Consider the following 17701-nt stretch of genomic DNA (forward strand, 5'->3'; position numbering starts at 1 on the left):
CGAGAATAATGGAATGTAGTCAAATTAAGTCGGGTGATGCTGAGGGTATTAGATTAGGAAATGAGACACTTAAAGTAGTAAAGGAGTTTTGCTATTTGGGAAGCAAAATAACTGATGATGGTCGAAGCAGAGAGGATATAAAATGTAGACTGGCAATGGCAAGGAAAGCGTTTCTGAAAAAGAGAAATTTGTTAACATCGAGTATAGATTTAAGTGTCAGGAAGTCATTTCTGAAAGTATTTGTATGGAGTGTAGCCATGTATGGAAGTGAAACATGGACGATAAATAGTTGGACAAGAAGAGAATAGAAGCTTTTGAAATGTGGTGCTACAGAAGAATGATGAAGATTAGATGGGTAGATCACATAACTAATGAAAAAGTATTGAATAGGATTGGGGAGAAGAGAAGTTTGTGGCACAACTTGACCAGAAGAAGGGATCGGTTGGTAGGACATGTTCTGAGGCATCAAGGGATCACCAATTTAGTATTGGAAGGCAGCGTGGAGGGTAAAAATCGTAGGGGGAGACCAAGAGATGAATACACTAAGCAGATTCAGAAGGATGTAGGTTGCAGTAGGTACTGGGAGATGAAGAAGCTTGCACAGGATAGAGTAGCATGGAGAGCTGCATCAAACCAGTCTCAGGACTGAAGACAACAACAACAACAACAACATGTTCAGCTGCATGTTATGCCACAGAGTGGTCTACTCTGATCTCGGCCACAGTTTGGCGATGGCCATTCATCCTGATGGATAGCAAGTTAGTAGTCATACAAATATAAAAATCTGAGCCGTGCAATGATTGGAGCAGAGCTGATGTATGACATAGCTACTTTCACAGGTGGTCTGGCCTCTGGTGTGGTAGGATAAACCTGTGACAGGACTGGAATAGGAAGTGCTGTGGGGTTGATTGGGCAAGTCTCAGCTGTGTCTTCTACAGGGATATGAGCCCTGAGACAATTGGCTTGGGCTGGGAGTGGCATAGGGATGGAGTAGAATGTTGTGGAGGTTGGGTGGGTGATGGAACACCACTATAGGAGGGGTGGGAAGGATCTTGGGTTGGATATCCCTCATTCCAGAGCAAGGTTACAGATAATCAGAGTCTTGACAATGGATATGGTTTAGTTGTTCCAGTTGAGGGCAGTATTGGGTGATGAAGGGGATGCTCCTTTGTAGCTGGTTCTGCGGGGTGGTGGAAGGATTGGGATGTGTGGGGAAATGGCACGGGAAATCAGTTTGTGAACTAGGTCCGGGGGATACTGCCTGTCTGTGAAGGTCTTGGTGAGACCTTCAGTATATTGGGAAAGGGAGTTTTTGTCACTGATTGTTAGAAATCCTTGTTTGACCCTGTATATTCCTAATGAATGGAAATCTGAAAATGAGAACAGCTTTGAAATTTAATTTCACTATTGTTGGAATTTAATTTCAGTAGACAAGTAATACTTATCTGTTCAAAAGCACACACAACCAATGTATACACCTGACTGTCCATTAGTTGCAGGCATGGATCCATTGGTGGAGGGGGGAGGGCGGTGTTCTAACAGTTTTCAGACAGTGTGGTACTCGGGTCAAGGCTCACATGTCTCTCACATATTGTATGCAGCCGATCTTCTTCTCGGGTCAGATAGCTGCGTTGATCTTCACAAACTCTTCTTCTCCGAAGGCTATAGCTGGTTAAGGGAATATCAAAATAGACTTCTTTCTACTCTTGAAATGGTTCTGTTTTCTCATGATACTGTTCTTCAACTATGTTGTATTTTCATCTCCACAATAAAACAACTTCACAAGTTTCACACAAGCGTTCAACTCTCGCGACTTGACCCTGTCTTGGACCATTAGATACTAACAGATACAGTTACATTATGTTTGGTTTAACAACCCCTGTAAAACCAGTTCTTGCTTCTCGCAAGTCCAACACCAGAAAAACTAACGTAATGTCGTTTGTTCAATACATAATTCATTTGTTCACAACAATACAGTCCACCATCATTGAATAGAGCATACTTACTCTCTCACCCTCGTACTTAAAATATCGGATGTTCGAGACGGTGGAAAGCCGAGTGTCTCTAGAACTTACACCGAAATTCTCGAGGCACTACAGTGTCATTGGGTTATGAGCCTGCCTTTCCACATGCAAACAGCATTTGGCTAGAAGTGCTTATATTTTTGTGTACATCAATTTCCAACTGTCACAAATAACATGAAAAAGGTGTCGCAAAAATCATGAGTAAGTTCTCCTGTCTAACTTGTGAGACTGACACTCCTGGAAGAAAGCCCATCACATAATAAATTTTGTTGGAAGTAAACAGATAAGAATGCGTATTGGTTGGTTAATTTGAAATTAAAAATATTTGAAATACACTATACATTCCTACCTAATAGTCAGTATGTCCACTTTTGGCATGAATAACAGCACGGACACATTGTGGCATGGAGGCAATGAGGTCTTGGTGGGTAACTGGAGGGAGTTGGCACCACATGTGCACACACAAGTCACCTAATTCCCATAAATTCTGGGGAGGGGGCAATGAGCTCTGACACCAAATTCAATGACATCCCACATGTGTTCGATCAGGTTCAGATCAGGCAAGTTGGGGGGCCAGCACATCGACTGGAACTCACCACTGTGTTTCTTGAACTGCTCCATCACACTCATGGCTTTGTGACTTGGTGCATTATCTTGTTGAAAAATGCCACTGCCATTGGGAAACATGATCATCGTGAAGAGGTGTACATGGTCTGCAACTGGAGTACGATTCTCCTTGGCCATCATGGTGCCTTGCACAATCTCTATTGGACCAATTGATGCCCATGTGAATGTTCCCTGGAGCACAATGGAACCACTGCGAGCTTGTCTCCATCCCACAGAACAGGTGTCAGGGGGCTGTTCCCTGGAAGAAGATGGTTTGCCACCCCCCATTGGCATGATGAAGTAAGTATTGGGATCTGTCAGATCATTAAACACTTTGCCACTGTGCCAACATTCAGTGATGATGGTCATGTTCCCGTTTCAGTTTTAGTTGCCAATATCATTAACAGTGGATCATGCATGGGTTTTAAGCTGCAAGGTCCATCGTTACGAGTGTTCAGCGCACTGTGTGCTCAGACAACCTCGCACTCCACCCAGAGCTAAAGTTTGATGTCAGTTTCACCAAAGTTTGCCACTTGTCCTGTTTACCAGCCTGCCCAGCCTATCGTGTATGACATCTGTAATGAAGGGTGGCCACCCAACAACAAGACATCTGGACATGGTTTCATCTTGGTTTTGACACATGTTGAAGACACTCACCATAGCATTCCTTCAACACTTCACAAGTTGTGCAGTTTCGAAAATGCTCATTCCGAGCCTCAAGACCGTCACAATCTGCCCTCGGTCTAACTCAGATATATTGTGTACCTTCCTTGTTCTGCACACAGACATCAAGCTCACTGATACTACATGCACTATGCATGTGTCTGACTAGCAATAATTCCTCATCAGGTAATCTTCTATCACCTGGATGGGTTTATATCAAGAGTAGATCAGTGGTCATAATGTTCTGGCTGATCAGTGTACATCACTGATGTATGTCTGTTATATAAGGAACTTTTAATGTAATAACTGCATAAATAAAACATCATTTTCTTTGATGATGATTTCTGTCTTCTAACAATCTGTATAGCCAATTGTATCAAATAGCCTGTATAACAGGTCATATGCATATTTAATATTACATTAATGGGTGCTTTGCATATGTTACTACAGACTATATGAAATGTGTCAACTGTAAATGGAAAACCTACCTCTAGTTGCTATAAATGAACGTAAATTCTAGCATTTCTTCAGATTATGTCAGTAATTAGTTTTGTGCTTTGAAGCTTTCTCCCTTTAGCTGCAGTGAGAAGTGAGCGAAGTGCATCAGTTTTCATATGTCCAAAGTTTTGGAATAATGCTTCTTTCATGAAGATATTAAATAGAATGATCACATAGGCTCAGTCTTGGGAAAAGCTGGTGGTATATTTTGGTTTATTGATAGAATACTGGGGAAGTACAATCAGTCTACAAAGGAGATTACTCACAAATCACTCATATGGCCGGTTCTAGAATATTGCTCAAGTATGTGGGACTCATACCAAATAGGACTAGCAAGGGATATTCAATGTATACAGAGAAGGGCTGCATGAATGGTCACAGGTTTGTTCGACCCCTGGGAGAGTGTTGTGGTGATGCTGAAGAAAGTGAACTGGCAGAGTCTTGAAGATAGACGTAAACTATCCCAAGATAGTGTACTTACAAAGTGAAGAATTGGCTTTAAATGATGACTCTACAAATATACCACAACCCCCCCACACATTGCTCACATAGGGATCATAAGGAGGATGAGATTAGAATGATTACAGCATGCACAGAGGCATTCCGACAGTCATTCTTCCTGTGCTCCATATGTAAGTGGAATGGGAAAAGACTATAATAACTGTTATATTGGACTGCACCCTCTGCCATGTACTTCACAGTGGTCTGCAGAGTGTAGAAACAGGTGTAGATGGAGGTGTAGAAGGCTGGGACTGCAATTCAGGGCTAAGTGTGCTGCCTCATGGTGTTTCATGCTTGTTGAATAATTCAGACACCTACATGATAGCAGTAAAGATTAAAGAACATGGTTGTATACAGCTGAAGTTGGATGAGAGTTTACAGTATATGGGATATGTATTACAGACAAAAGAACTGATACTATACTTGCCACTCCTGTCTGGTGGCACACGGCTAATCAGGAAATTAATTCTCTTGAATATAATTGTGACAAAAGGTAATCTCTGAATTAATGGATGAGGCAACAGGTTTGTCATTTTGTCTTCTTTAATATGAGCATTGCTTCCTCACTTCATGTAACTGTTGTTCCAGATAAGGTCTAATGCACTTTATAATTAGCCTAAAGTCTCATTAAAGACTATCACTGCTTTAAATTGACATATTTGTGAACTGGGAGGAATTAAATAATATGGCACACTATATTATATTTTAATATGCAGTTATTTGTACTACTCCAATACATACAGATACCTTTAAATTAAGATGACTGAACTGTCAGAAACTGAAAACAAGTGGGCTTTTAAAATGGCAGTAATTAATTTCATATTATTCTTTAATGATGTGCGACTCATGTCAGTATTGATTCATATGCTGCACAATTGGTTCCAAAAACAGAGGTAACATGAATTTTCTAATACTTCATAAGATATATGTTATATAGCCTCTAACAGCAGAAGATTTTCCTTATCCAATAAACAAGCCTGATGTCATTCTGATGCAATCCTTGGTTTTTTGAAGGGTTATTATTTTGACCAAGTTCAGGGTTTATATTTGTATTTTTTTTTAAAGAACTTTAATTATTTTCCTGTGTTGTGACATGAGGGCATTATACTAATTTTTCTTTCGGGTGAATATTATGTTTTTTGATTGCACTGAGTTTGACAATTTGCCTCTTTTTGCTACTCCTTTTACAGAAAATTCATTTTCTTATATGTTAATTTTTATCATTCTTTGCTTTTTCCTTCGCCAGTGTATTTTATGTTATAAGGTCAGATTTCTTGTTTGTCCTGGATAAATTTTAACTTTGCTTCACCATTAGGCTTATTATCAATAGAAAACCAGGGAGAAGCATGAATAAGGCCTTCACATTCTGTTATGATTGCATCTGTTATATTGAATATTTTCTCTAACCTTGAAAACAAAAAACAATTATCATTTTATAATTACAAAAAATTCATGGTTTTGGATAAAAGTTTTTTGCTCTCATAGTATACTTTGTAATGAACATATTCGCATAGATCAAATTAAAAGTTTTTAAATTCATATATAAACACATTTGATGGGAAGTTTTTTTGATAAAGATTTTTTTGTTCAAAGATTGTGTTCATATTTTCATATAATTTTATTTTTTTACTTTTGAATATCTTGGTAAACTGTCTTTTTCATTATTTCAGTCACATTATGTGTGGACAGGTGGTGGGTTGTACAAACTGATTTCATCAGAATTTTAATTACAGTATAAATAACAAACGGAAATTATTCTTGTTTATTTCTTGGCTGATCGGAGTGCATCCTATTGTTCTGGTCAAGAGTATGTGGTTTGAGACATAAAGAAGGAAAACCTTCATGATGACAGCAAAGAACAAAGATTTTAGGAACACTACTCATCAGATGTGGCAGCATCACATGTAACAACTGTACATAAGTATCCGAAACAAACAAATAACTGTAGCTTCCTGGGGAGAAAAACATAAGCCAGAAGTGTACTCAGTTCTTTTTTTTTTTTTTTTTTAGAATATTGTAATTCATAGCAACTTGTAATCCTGTGGATTAAGGAAGGACAACTATAAGATAATGAATTATTTAGGGATAAAGGAGAGGACTCACTTAAAGGCAGAAGCTCTGTGTTGTTGAGAGATACACACACAAAAGGCACAGAGCTTTACTTTGCTAGCTTTTGGAATGTAATCCCTTTCTCAAGCTGCAGGAGGAACAAACACACACACACACACACTCACACACACACACACACACACACACACACACACACACACACACACCTGTCTCCCTACATTGTGCTCGTTTGACTGCCAGCTCTTCCCTGTCCCATGGTGAGTGTACTGGTGTGAGGTGGGGGTGCAGCGTGGGTGGGGTGAGTATGAAGAGAGGTGGGAGACAGGAAGGGGGTTGGGGGAAAGCATCTAGTGGCTCGTGGGAGAGTGGAGAGCCATCTGTGGGCTAGCTAGGGCTGCAGGTAGAGGGGACACGTGGCAGACGGTTGAACACACACACACACACACACACACACACACACACACACACACACACACACACACACTATTTGGTGGGGGATGGTGGGGTCAGCAAGCGACCTTAGGTTTAGGTTAGGGAGGCTAAAGGAGTGAAGGATGTCCTGTAAGGGTAGCTCCCATCTGTGCACCTCAGAAAGGTTGGTGGGGGTGGTGAGGACCCAGATGGCACAGGTTGTGAGGCAGCCATTGAAATCTCACATGTTGTGCTCTGATGCATGTTGTGGCACAGGTGGTCCACCTTGTTTTTGGTAACAGTTTGACGGTGGCCACTCATTCTGGTTGACAGCTTGTTGGTTGTCATACCAATGTAAAATGCTGTGCAGTGGTTGCAGCAAAGCTGGTATATAATGTGACTGCTTCCACAGGTGCCTCAGCCTCTGATGGGGTAAATAGGATGTGCTGGCTGGATGGATAGGGCAGATCTTGTAGCTGGGTCTTCCACAAGGGTGTGGCAGAGGATTGGGGGTCAGAGTGCCATAGGGATGGACTAGGTTGTTGTGGAGTTTGGGTGGCTAGCGGAGAACCACTTTGGGAGGGGATGGAACTATCTTGGATAGGATGTCCCTCATTTCAGGACATGATAGTCAAAGCCCTGACAAAGGATGTGGTTCAGTTGTTCCAGTACTGGGTAGTATTTTGTGACAAGGGGTTGCTTCTTTGTGCATGGTTCTTGGGATGGATGTGAGGATCAGGCAAGTGCAGGGATATGGCATGGGAGATCTGTTTGTGTGTTAAATCTGGCCTTACAAATGTCTGCTTGTGTCTGTGTATGTGTGGATGGATATGTGTGTGTGTGCAAGTGTATACCTGTCTTTTTTCCCCCTAAGGTAAGTCTTTCCGCTCCCGGGATTGGAATGACTCCTTACCCTCTCCCTTAAAACCCAAATCCTTTTGTCTTTCCCTCTCCTTCCCTCTTTCCTGACGAGGCAACTGTTGGTTGCGAAAGCTAGAATAAACAAACACAAACATACACACAAAATTCTAGCTTTCGCAACCAACAGTTGCCTCGTCAGGAAAGAGGGAAGGAGAGGGAAAGACAAAAGGATTTGGGTTTTAAGGGAGAGGGTAAGGAGTCATTCCAATCCCGGGAGCGGAAAGACTTACCTTAGGGGGAAAAAAGGACAGGTATACACTCGCACACACACACATATCCATCCGCATATACACAGACACAAGCAGACATTTGTAAAGGCAAAGAGTTTGGGCAGAGATGTCAGTCGGGGCGGAAGTACAGAGGCAAAGATGATGATGAAAGACAGGTGAGGTATGAGCGGCAGCAAATTGAAATTAGAAATTAGCGGAGATTGAGGCCTGGCGGATAGCGAAAAGAGAGGATATGCTGAAGGGCAAGTTCCCATCTCCGGAGTTCTGGCAGGTTGGTGTTAGTGGGAAGTATCCAGATAACCTGGACGGTGTAACACTGTGCCAAGATGTGCTGGCCATGCACCAAGGCATGTTTAGCCACAGGGTGATCCCCATTACCAACAAACACTGTCTGCCTGTGTCCATTCATGCGAATGGACAGTTTGTTGCTGGTCATTCCCACATAGAACGCTTCACAGTGTAGGCAGGTCAGTTGGTAAATCACGTGGGTGCTTTCACACGTGGCTCTGCCTTTGATTGTGTACACCTTCCGGGTTACAGGACTGGAATAGGTGGTGGTGGGAGGGTGCATGGAACAGGTTTTACACCGGGGGCGGTTACAGGGGTAGGAGCCAGCGGGTAGGGAAGGTGGTTTGGGGATTTCATAGAGATGAACTAAGAAGTTACGAAGGTTACGTGGACGGCGGAAAGGCACTCTTGGTGGAGTGGGGAGGATTTCATGAAGGATGGATCTCATTTCAGGGCAGGATTTGAGGAAGTCGTATCCCTGCTGGAGAGCCACATTCAGAATCTGATCCAGTCCCGGAAAGTATCCTGTCACAAGTGGGGCACTTTTGGGGTTCTTCTGTGGAAGGTTCCGGGTTTGAGGAGATGAGGAAGTGGCTCTGGTTATTTGCTTTTGTACCAGGTCGGGAGGGTAGTTACGGGATGCAAAAGCTGTTTTCAGGATGTTGGTGTAATGGTTCAAGGATTCCGGACTGGAGCAGATTCATTTGCCACGAAGACCTAGGCTGTAGGGAACGGACCGTTTGATGTGGAATGGGTGGCAGCAGTCATAATGGAGGTACTGTTGCTTGTTGGTGGGTTTGATGTGGACGGACGTGTGAAGCTGGCCATTGGACAGGTGGAGGTCAACGTCAAGGAAAGTGGCATGGGATTTAGAGTAGGACCAGGTGAATCTGATGGAACCAAAGGAGTTGAGGTTGGAGAGGAAATTCTGGAGTTCTTCTTCACTGTGAGTCCAGATCATGAAAATGTCATCAATAAATCTTTACCAAACTTTGGGTTGGCAGGCCTGGGTAACCAAGAAGGCTTCCTCTAAGTGACCCAAGAATAGGTTGGCGTACGAGGGGGCCATCCTGGTACCCATGGCTGTTCCCTTTAATTGTTGATATGTCTGGCCTTCAAAAGTGAAGAAGTTGTGGGTCAGGATGAAGCTGGCTAAGGTAATGAGGAAAGAGGTTTTAGGTAGGGCGACAGGTGATCGGCGTGAAAGGAAGTGCTCCATCGCAGCGAGGCCCTGGACATGCGGAATATTTGTGTATAAGGAAGTGGCATCAATGGTTACAAGGATGGTTTCCGGGGGTAACAGACTGGGTAGGGATTCCAGGCGTTCGAGAAAGTGGTTGGTCTGCTTGTGTCTGTGTATATGCAGATGGATATGTGTGTGTGTGCGAGTGTATACCTGTCCTTTTTTCCCCCTAAGGTAAGTCTTTCCGCTCCCGGGATTGGAATGACTCCTTACCCTCTCCCTTAAAACCCAAATCCTTTTGTCTTTCCCTCTCCTTCCCTCTTTCCTGACGAGGCAACTGTTGGTTGCGAAAGCTAGAATTTTGTGTGTATGTTTGTGTTTGTTTGTGTGTCTATCGACCTGCCAGCGCTTTTGTTTGGTAAGTCTCATCATCTTTCTTTTTAGATATATTTTTCCCACGTGGAATGTTTCCCTCTATTATATTCATATCATTAATTTGAACCCAACAATCACGTTTGTTATTGTTATTGTCACTGTTACATTTCGTAGTCTTTTCTGTCGTCTTATTTCCTCCTTCTGTTTTTGCCAGCAGTTTCACTTTCTATTCACCTTCTCCTTTTTTACCGTAATCCAGTATACAATTTTATACCGTCGATATATACTCAGTAATATGTAATAATACGTAACCCACTTCCAAACCATAACCAAAAAATTTTTTTCCGCTTTCAACACTACCGCTGCTATAAAATCCACCGTTTCCAGTTCACAAACAGTTCCTTTCAGCTATTAATCAACCTTTTCGGCTAGTTTTAATAACTTTTGCTTTATTTCCATTTCCGTTTTCTCACATCACCGATCATTTTTAGCCGCTCCCCACAGGTTTTAACGTCATTATTTCTTCATCAGACAATTGTTAGCCTCATTTCCATAATCTGCCACCACCAAACCACTCCTTTTAATACATCCTCACGTAGTTTTTTCGAAATTTTCCCGTATTTCTCCACCCTTTAACGTGTTTTGGTGGCAACACAACCACCTAACCTTTATGCACATCATTATCTACCTACACAAGTTCACCACAGGATCAACATAGCCCAGCTCTAACCAACCCTTTTTCGCCTTTTTTCACACCAGACCTCCATTTGCTTTCTAGTTTTGCCGTTATCTCTCCCCATATATTTTTATATTTATTTTCATTTTCATTTCAGCCTCGTGTTCCACTTTCCACCTTCTAGTACCATGTCACCCTCACAACACCTCCACAACAACCCCATTAAGTTTTATTTACATTCCCTCCGCAAACATGCCTTCCCCCTAGCCAGATTACACTCCCATATTTTATTTTCTCAGGCTTGTCTGACATTTGGCATCACCCCCAAAGGCCTCACACTTAAAGTTCCCATCTCTGGCTGCAACCCTTCTTTCCATCAGTCCCTATTCCAGTTCCAAACCGAACAATCCATTGCTCTCACCCACCTAATCCTTCACCTACACATCCACTCAGCCAATCAACACACCCATCAACTCCTATCCTTAATAAAAGTCCTCAATCTTTCCTCTCCCACATCCACACCGGTTGTTCAGAGCATCCTCCTACAGGCCAACCGCAAATTAGAACAGCATGCCACCCTCCACCTTAAAAAACTAACCAATCTCCTGGTTTCCCACCTCTGGAAAGGCAACTCACTCACCCTTCACAACCTTTCCAGCAAACCTCAACCTCCTCTCATTGCACACATACCCAGTCTCTCCCATCTACTCAATCTCCCACTTCCAGCTCCACTCCCTCCAAAACCCCAAAATTCCAATCAACACAATCTGGAACCACAACACCCCAATTCAGTAGTTAACCTTTCCTCCAAACCTCTCTCCCAATCTGAAACCTCTGTCCTATCCAAAGGCCTCACCTTCAGCCCCACTCCCAGATTTAACCAAACAGCCCTCGTCAAAGATTTACTGTCCTACACCCGTACTCTCTGCTGGAAATATCACTTTGCCACGAGGAAAAATGATCCTAATCCTACTCCTAATGATCCAACTCCCCAAGACACTATCCAAATTGAACCATGCCTGAGACAGTTCCGTCCTCCGTCACAGCGGGACCCACCTCCTCTTCCTCAAAATCACCCTCTCCTAACCTTCCAGGAATTTCTGACTTCCAGCCTTGCCTCTCAATCCTTCTTAAAAAACCTTAATCCTACTCCTAACATCACCACTGCTGAAGCCCAGGCCATCCGTGATCTGAAGGCTGACCAATCCATCGTCATTCTTCCGGCGGACAAGGGTTCCACGACTGTGGTACTTGATCGTCGGGAGTATGTGGCTGAGGGACTGCGTCAGCTTTCAGACAACACTACTTACAAAGTTTGCCAAGGTAATCCCATTCCTGATGTCCAGGCGGAGCTTCAAGGAATCCTCAGAACCTTAGGCCACCTACAAAACCTTTCACCTGACTCCATCAACCTCCTGACCCCACCAACACCCCGCACCCCTACCTTCTACCTTCTTCCCAAAATTCACAAACCCAATCATCCCGGCCGTCCCATTGTAGCTGGTTACCAAGCCCCCACAGAACGCATCTCTGCCTACGTAGATCAACACCTTCAACCCATTACATGCAGTCTCCCATCCTTCATTAAAGACACCAACCACTTTCTCGAACGCCTGGAATCCCTACCCAGTCTGTTACCCCCGGAAACCATCCTTGTAACCATTGATGCCACTTCCTTATACACAAATATTCCGCATGTCCAGGGCCTCGCTGCGATGGAGCACTTCCTTTCACGCCGATCACCTGTCGCCCTACCTAAAACCTCTTTCCTCATTACCTTAGCCAGCTTCATCCTGACCCACAACTTCTTCACTTTTGAAGGCCAGACATACCAACAATTAAAGGGAACAGCCATGGGTACCAGGATGGCCCCCTCGTACGCCAACCTATTCATGGGTCGCTTAGAGGAAGCCTTCTTGGTTACCCAGGCCTGCCAACCCAAAGTTTGGTACAGATTTATTGATGACATTTTCATGATCTGGACTCACAGTGAAGAAGAATTCCAGAATTTCCTCTCCAACCTCAACTCCTTTGATTCCATCAGATTCACCTCACCTGGTCCTACTCTAAATCCCATGCCACTTTCCTTGATGTTGACCTCCACCTGTCCAATGGCCAGCTTCACACGTCCGTCCACATCAAACCCACCAACAAGCAACAGTACCTCCATTATGACAGCTGCCACCCATTCCACATCAAACGGTCCGTTCCCTACAGCCTAGGTCTTCGTGGCAAATGAATCTGCTCCAGTCCGGAATCCTTGAACCATTACACCAACATCCTGAAAACAGCTTTTGCATCCCGTAACTACCCTCCCGACCTGGTACAAAAGCAAATAACCAGAGCCACTTCCTCATCTCCTCAAACCCGGAACCTTCCACAGAAGAACCCCCAAAAGTGCCCCACTTGTGACAGGATACTTTCCGGGACTGGATCAGATTCTGAATGTGGCTCTCCAGCAGGGATACGACTTCCTCAAATCCTGCCCTGAAATGAGATCCATCCTTCATGAAATCCTCCTCACTCCACCTAGAGTGTCTTTCCGCCGTCTACGTAACCTTTGTAACCTCTTAGTTCATCCCTATGAAATCCCCAAACCACCTTCCCTACCCGCTGGCTCCTACCCCTGTAACCGCCCCCGGTGTAAAACCTGTCCCATGCACCCTCCCACCACCACCTATTCCAGTCCTGTAACCCGGAAGGTGTACACGATCAAAGGCAGAGCCGTGTGTGAAAGCACCCACGTGATTTACCAACTGACCTGCCTACACTGTGAAGCGTTCTATGTGGGAATGACCAGCAACAAACTGTCCATTCGCATGAATGGACACAGGCAGACAGTGTTTGTTGGTAATGAGGATCACCCTGTGGCTAAACATGCCTTGGTGCACGGCCAGCACATCTTGGCACAGTGTTACACCGTCCGGGTTATCTGGATACTTCCCACTAACACCAACCTGTCAGAACTCCGGAGATGGGAACTTGCCCTTCAGCATATCCTCTCTTCTCGCTATCCGCCAGGCCTCAATCTCCGCTAATTTCTAATTTCAATTTGCTGCCGCTCATACCTCACCTGTCTTTCATCATCATCTTTGCCTCTGTACTTCCGCCCCGACTGACATCTCTGCCCAAACTCTTTGCCTTTACAAATGTCTGCTTGTGTCTGTGTATATGCGGATGGATATGTGTGTGTGTGCGAGTGTATACCTGTCCTTTTTTCCCCCTAAGGTAAGTCTTTCCGCTCCCGGGATTGGAATGACTCCTTACCCTCTCCCTTAAAACCCAAATCCTTTTGTCTTTCCCTCTCCTTCCCTCTTTCCTGACGAGGCAACTGTTGGTTGCGAAAGCTAGAATTTTGTGTGTATGTTTGTGTTTGTTTGTGTGTCTATCGACCTGCCAGCGCTTTTGTTTGGTAAGTCTCATCATCTTTGTTTTTGGATGTATTTTTCCCGCGTGGAGTGTTTCCCTCTAAACAAAGATGATGTGACTTACCAAATGAAAGTGCTGGCAGGTCGACAGACACACAAACGAACACAAACATACACACAAAATTCAAGCTTTCGCAACAAACTGTTGCCTCATCAGGAAAGAGGGAAGGAGAGGGTAAGGAGTCATTCCAATCCCGGGAGCGGAAAGACTTACCCTAGGGGGAAAAAAGTACGGGTATACACACACACATATCCATCCACACATATACAGACACAAGCAGACATATTTAAAGACAAAAGGTATATGTTATATCAGTTGTGGAAGACGTATCTTGAAGGAGACCATGCACAGTAAGTAAAAAGTAAGTGCAGAAAAATTTTGTGGACAATGTTCCAGAATTTTTTGAACAGACCTAGTCTCTCTCTCTCTCTCTCTCTCTCTCTCTCTCTCTCTCTCTCTCTCTCTCTCTCTCTCTCTCTGTGTGTGTGTGTGTGTGTGTGTGTGTGTGTGTGTGTGTGTGTGTGTGCACACGCTCATATGGTGTGGAGAAAGGCTCTTAATTTTATGGGTTCCTGGATATACCAGTAAGTATGCTCCAGCTTGGGTATAATGGCTATTTGGAATGTTCTTAAATACAGCAGTTGTCATTTTTTTATTCTTTTTATTTAACAGTTAAGATTAAAGCAAAGTAATACTCTTTTTGGTGGTTCCTGTAATGATGACAGGCTTATTACTCATGGAATGGGTTGGGGTGTAGGGCAATGGTTATCCAGCATTGTGATGTACAGCTGACACTTAAACCCTTGGATTAAACTGCGTCTTTCATGAAACAGCTTTACATATTTCAGCAACACACCTATTGCATTGTTGATCAGTTAAGTATCTAGACTCTGTTGCCTTTTGGATTGTCTTTTCATTGATATTGGCCACAGAAACAGTTCAGTTAGTTGTCTTTCTACATAATCCATCCCTCTGCTTATTGTTTGAATATTTACCACTGGATTCAATAGTTATTTGGAATTCTACCTCTGCCTTTATGACATCAAAATTCAAATGACATACTCCAGCTGAAAAGTTAATCATTGTGTCTTTTTCACAGAGGAACTTCATCCCCAGTATACAACACATTACCAGAAATTTCACTAGTAATAATGTGCACAATATTGCTACATTTCTTGGTCTAAATAGTATCCAGACCTCCCTTACATAAGTCCATGGAAGTTACATCCATGGCAACACCCATGTCTAGCATTACTGTAGTTAATATAATGCCTACATACACGGTAATTGCTGACTGTAGCATGATATTGTGCTATCACATTTTGCATCCTGGGAATAAATTTTGCCCATGGTGTCATGTCTGTCCTTGTAACTACTTAGTTGAACTGATGGTTTTCTTTCATACCCCATCTATTAACCATCATTTTGAGGCACAACACGGTTGAGTTTAGTTTACCAGATGTGGCATGGGCGGACAGTTTCTATCATTTTCCACTTCTTGTATTTTAGCTGAAATATGCCAGTTTGAGTCACTTTGTCTGCTCCATGGTGATTGCACCACAGGTTGTGGTTAGTGATGTTTGCATATCCCAGGTTTTTCTGGTTTTCATGTCTTCTTTGCTTTCTCCTACTGTTAAAGACATTATTTTGGTTTCACGCATAATTTGAATTTCCATTGTGCCAGTCCATCGGAACATTATTTCATCCTTTATTGTGACATGTAAGATCATCACGACTTGAAACAATTTTTTCATTATCACTTCTGCTGAGTCAGCCATTGTTGAACACAGCTTTTCAGTCTTCTTGTATCAGATTTATCAAAACCAATATCGCTAAGAAATCTTCTAAATTTGTTTTAGGGACTGTAACTAATTTTTCCTCTGTATATACTGGAAGTTCTGCCTTCAGTAGCAAGCTCCCTTGCCACATTTGAAATGGTTTTGGGTTGAATAGTTCTTTACAATGTTATTCTTGTACCTCATCTGACCAGTACTTCACCAGAAATACTTTCTTAAATTCATCATACATTCTGCAGTATTCTGCAGCTTCTGTGGCCCACATTGGACTTTCACCTTGTATAAGGTCACCCACGAAGCCTTTTTTTTTTTCTTTTTGACCATCCAATAAACATTTTTGCATGGTTCTGTGAAATGTGTGAATGAACACTATAGGGTGAACAAATTTCTTTCCTGACAGAAAAGTTTGAAATTACCTGTGGTAGATTACATTTTGTTCCAGCAACAGCACAGGTTATAGTGCTGTGGCCCCTATATTGTATGTAGTATTGCATAATGATGTATTTGCTGTTAGTTGATATTTGTAGCAATTTCGTTATTACTGGTTCAGAAATGAAATTACTCCCTGACCTGTGCACCTCTTGTGGCATATTTCCTTCCAGATAGATCCTGACCTAATTTTTCTGTTGTGCTCCATAGTTTGGTTCCTACAGGATCGTCAGAACAGTTACATTCCTCCATAACTTTGATTGAAAATTTTTCCTTGTGCCTTTGTACGCTGGTACTTAACACCACTCCCCCCCCCCCACCCCCCACCCATCCCCACCCCCTCCACACTCTCCGCTCAGAAGGGCATGAAACAGAAACAGAAATAGATGCAACTTGATTATCACATTAGATAAACTTTTATAAAATTCCTGTAACAAATGGTCTTGTTACTGTGAGCCAATTTGGTATATGGGATAAGTATTAGAGATGAAAGAACTGTTGGCACATGGCTAATCAGTAAATTAATTCTCTTGAATATTATTTGAATATTATTGCCATTAAAGATAGTCTGTGAATTAATAGATAATGTAGAATGTCCATCTTTTGTCGTGTTTAATATGGACATTGAATTCACTTCTAATATAACTACTGTTCCAGAGGTCTAATACGCCGCAAATTATGTCTATAATTAGCCTGAAATCTCATTGAAGAGCATCACTTCTTTAAATTGACATTTTTTTTTTTTAACTGGAAGAAGCGCAATAAGAACACAGTATGCTTTATTATATTTTAACACGTAATTATTTCTATTACTGACAAATACCTCTGTGTTAAGACAACTGCACTCTTTTAGAAATTAAGAAGGAATGGGGGTTTTAAAATGGCCATAATTAATTTTATATTATTCTTTAGTGACCTGCAGGTCATGTCACTATTGGCTGCGATTCATATTCTGTACCACCATTTCCTCTGCATTGTTACATGATCTCTGACCAAAACCAGAGGCAACATTTTTTTGCTGGTATTTCATAGGATGTTTGTTATTTTGTCCATGAGTGTATGTTCAATATCTTTTAAGTGTTTATATTTGAAAGAACAAGTCTCAAAAAATACAGTGTTTAAAATAGTTAGAAAACATAAACCTTTTTTTTTATGAGTCATGTCTGGTCTTTTAATTATTACATCATTTGTTTGACCGTGCTGCTGCGTTTAATCTGCAGTCTGGCACTAACCCCTTTAGGGTATATATTTTGTGAGCTCTTCTCTGCGTTAATGGGTAATTCCCCCAAGCACTGATAGGCAGACTTGCACCAGTCATCTGGCTCAATTATTTCCTTGTTCATTTTAGTTCATGGACCAAACATGAAGTGGACTGGGATGTATTTTTATTGTATGTACTTAATCGTATGGCTAGGGCCCCCTGTCGGGCAGACCGTTCGCTGGGTGCCGGTCTTTCAATTTGACGCCACTTTGGCGACCTGCAGCCAATGAGGATGATAGGATGACGATGAGGACAGCACAACACCCAGTAACTGGGCGAAGAAAATTCCCTGACCCAGCTGGGAAGCGATCCTGGGCCCAGAGGATTGACAATCCATCAC

At 42.6% G+C, this 17701-nt stretch overlaps 1 protein-coding gene across 2 annotated transcripts in view; it reads left to right on the forward strand.

Moving 5' to 3' along the window:
• The window catches only part of LOC126106503 (uncharacterized), a 154187-nt gene that overhangs the window by 127451 nt on the left and 9035 nt on the right, over window positions 1–17701 (forward strand). The window lies entirely within an intron of this gene.

This window comes from Schistocerca cancellata, chromosome 10 (genome assembly GCF_023864275.1).
Source record: "Schistocerca cancellata isolate TAMUIC-IGC-003103 chromosome 10, iqSchCanc2.1, whole genome shotgun sequence".
In the NCBI taxonomy this organism is placed as follows: Eukaryota; Metazoa; Arthropoda; class Insecta; order Orthoptera; family Acrididae; genus Schistocerca; species Schistocerca cancellata.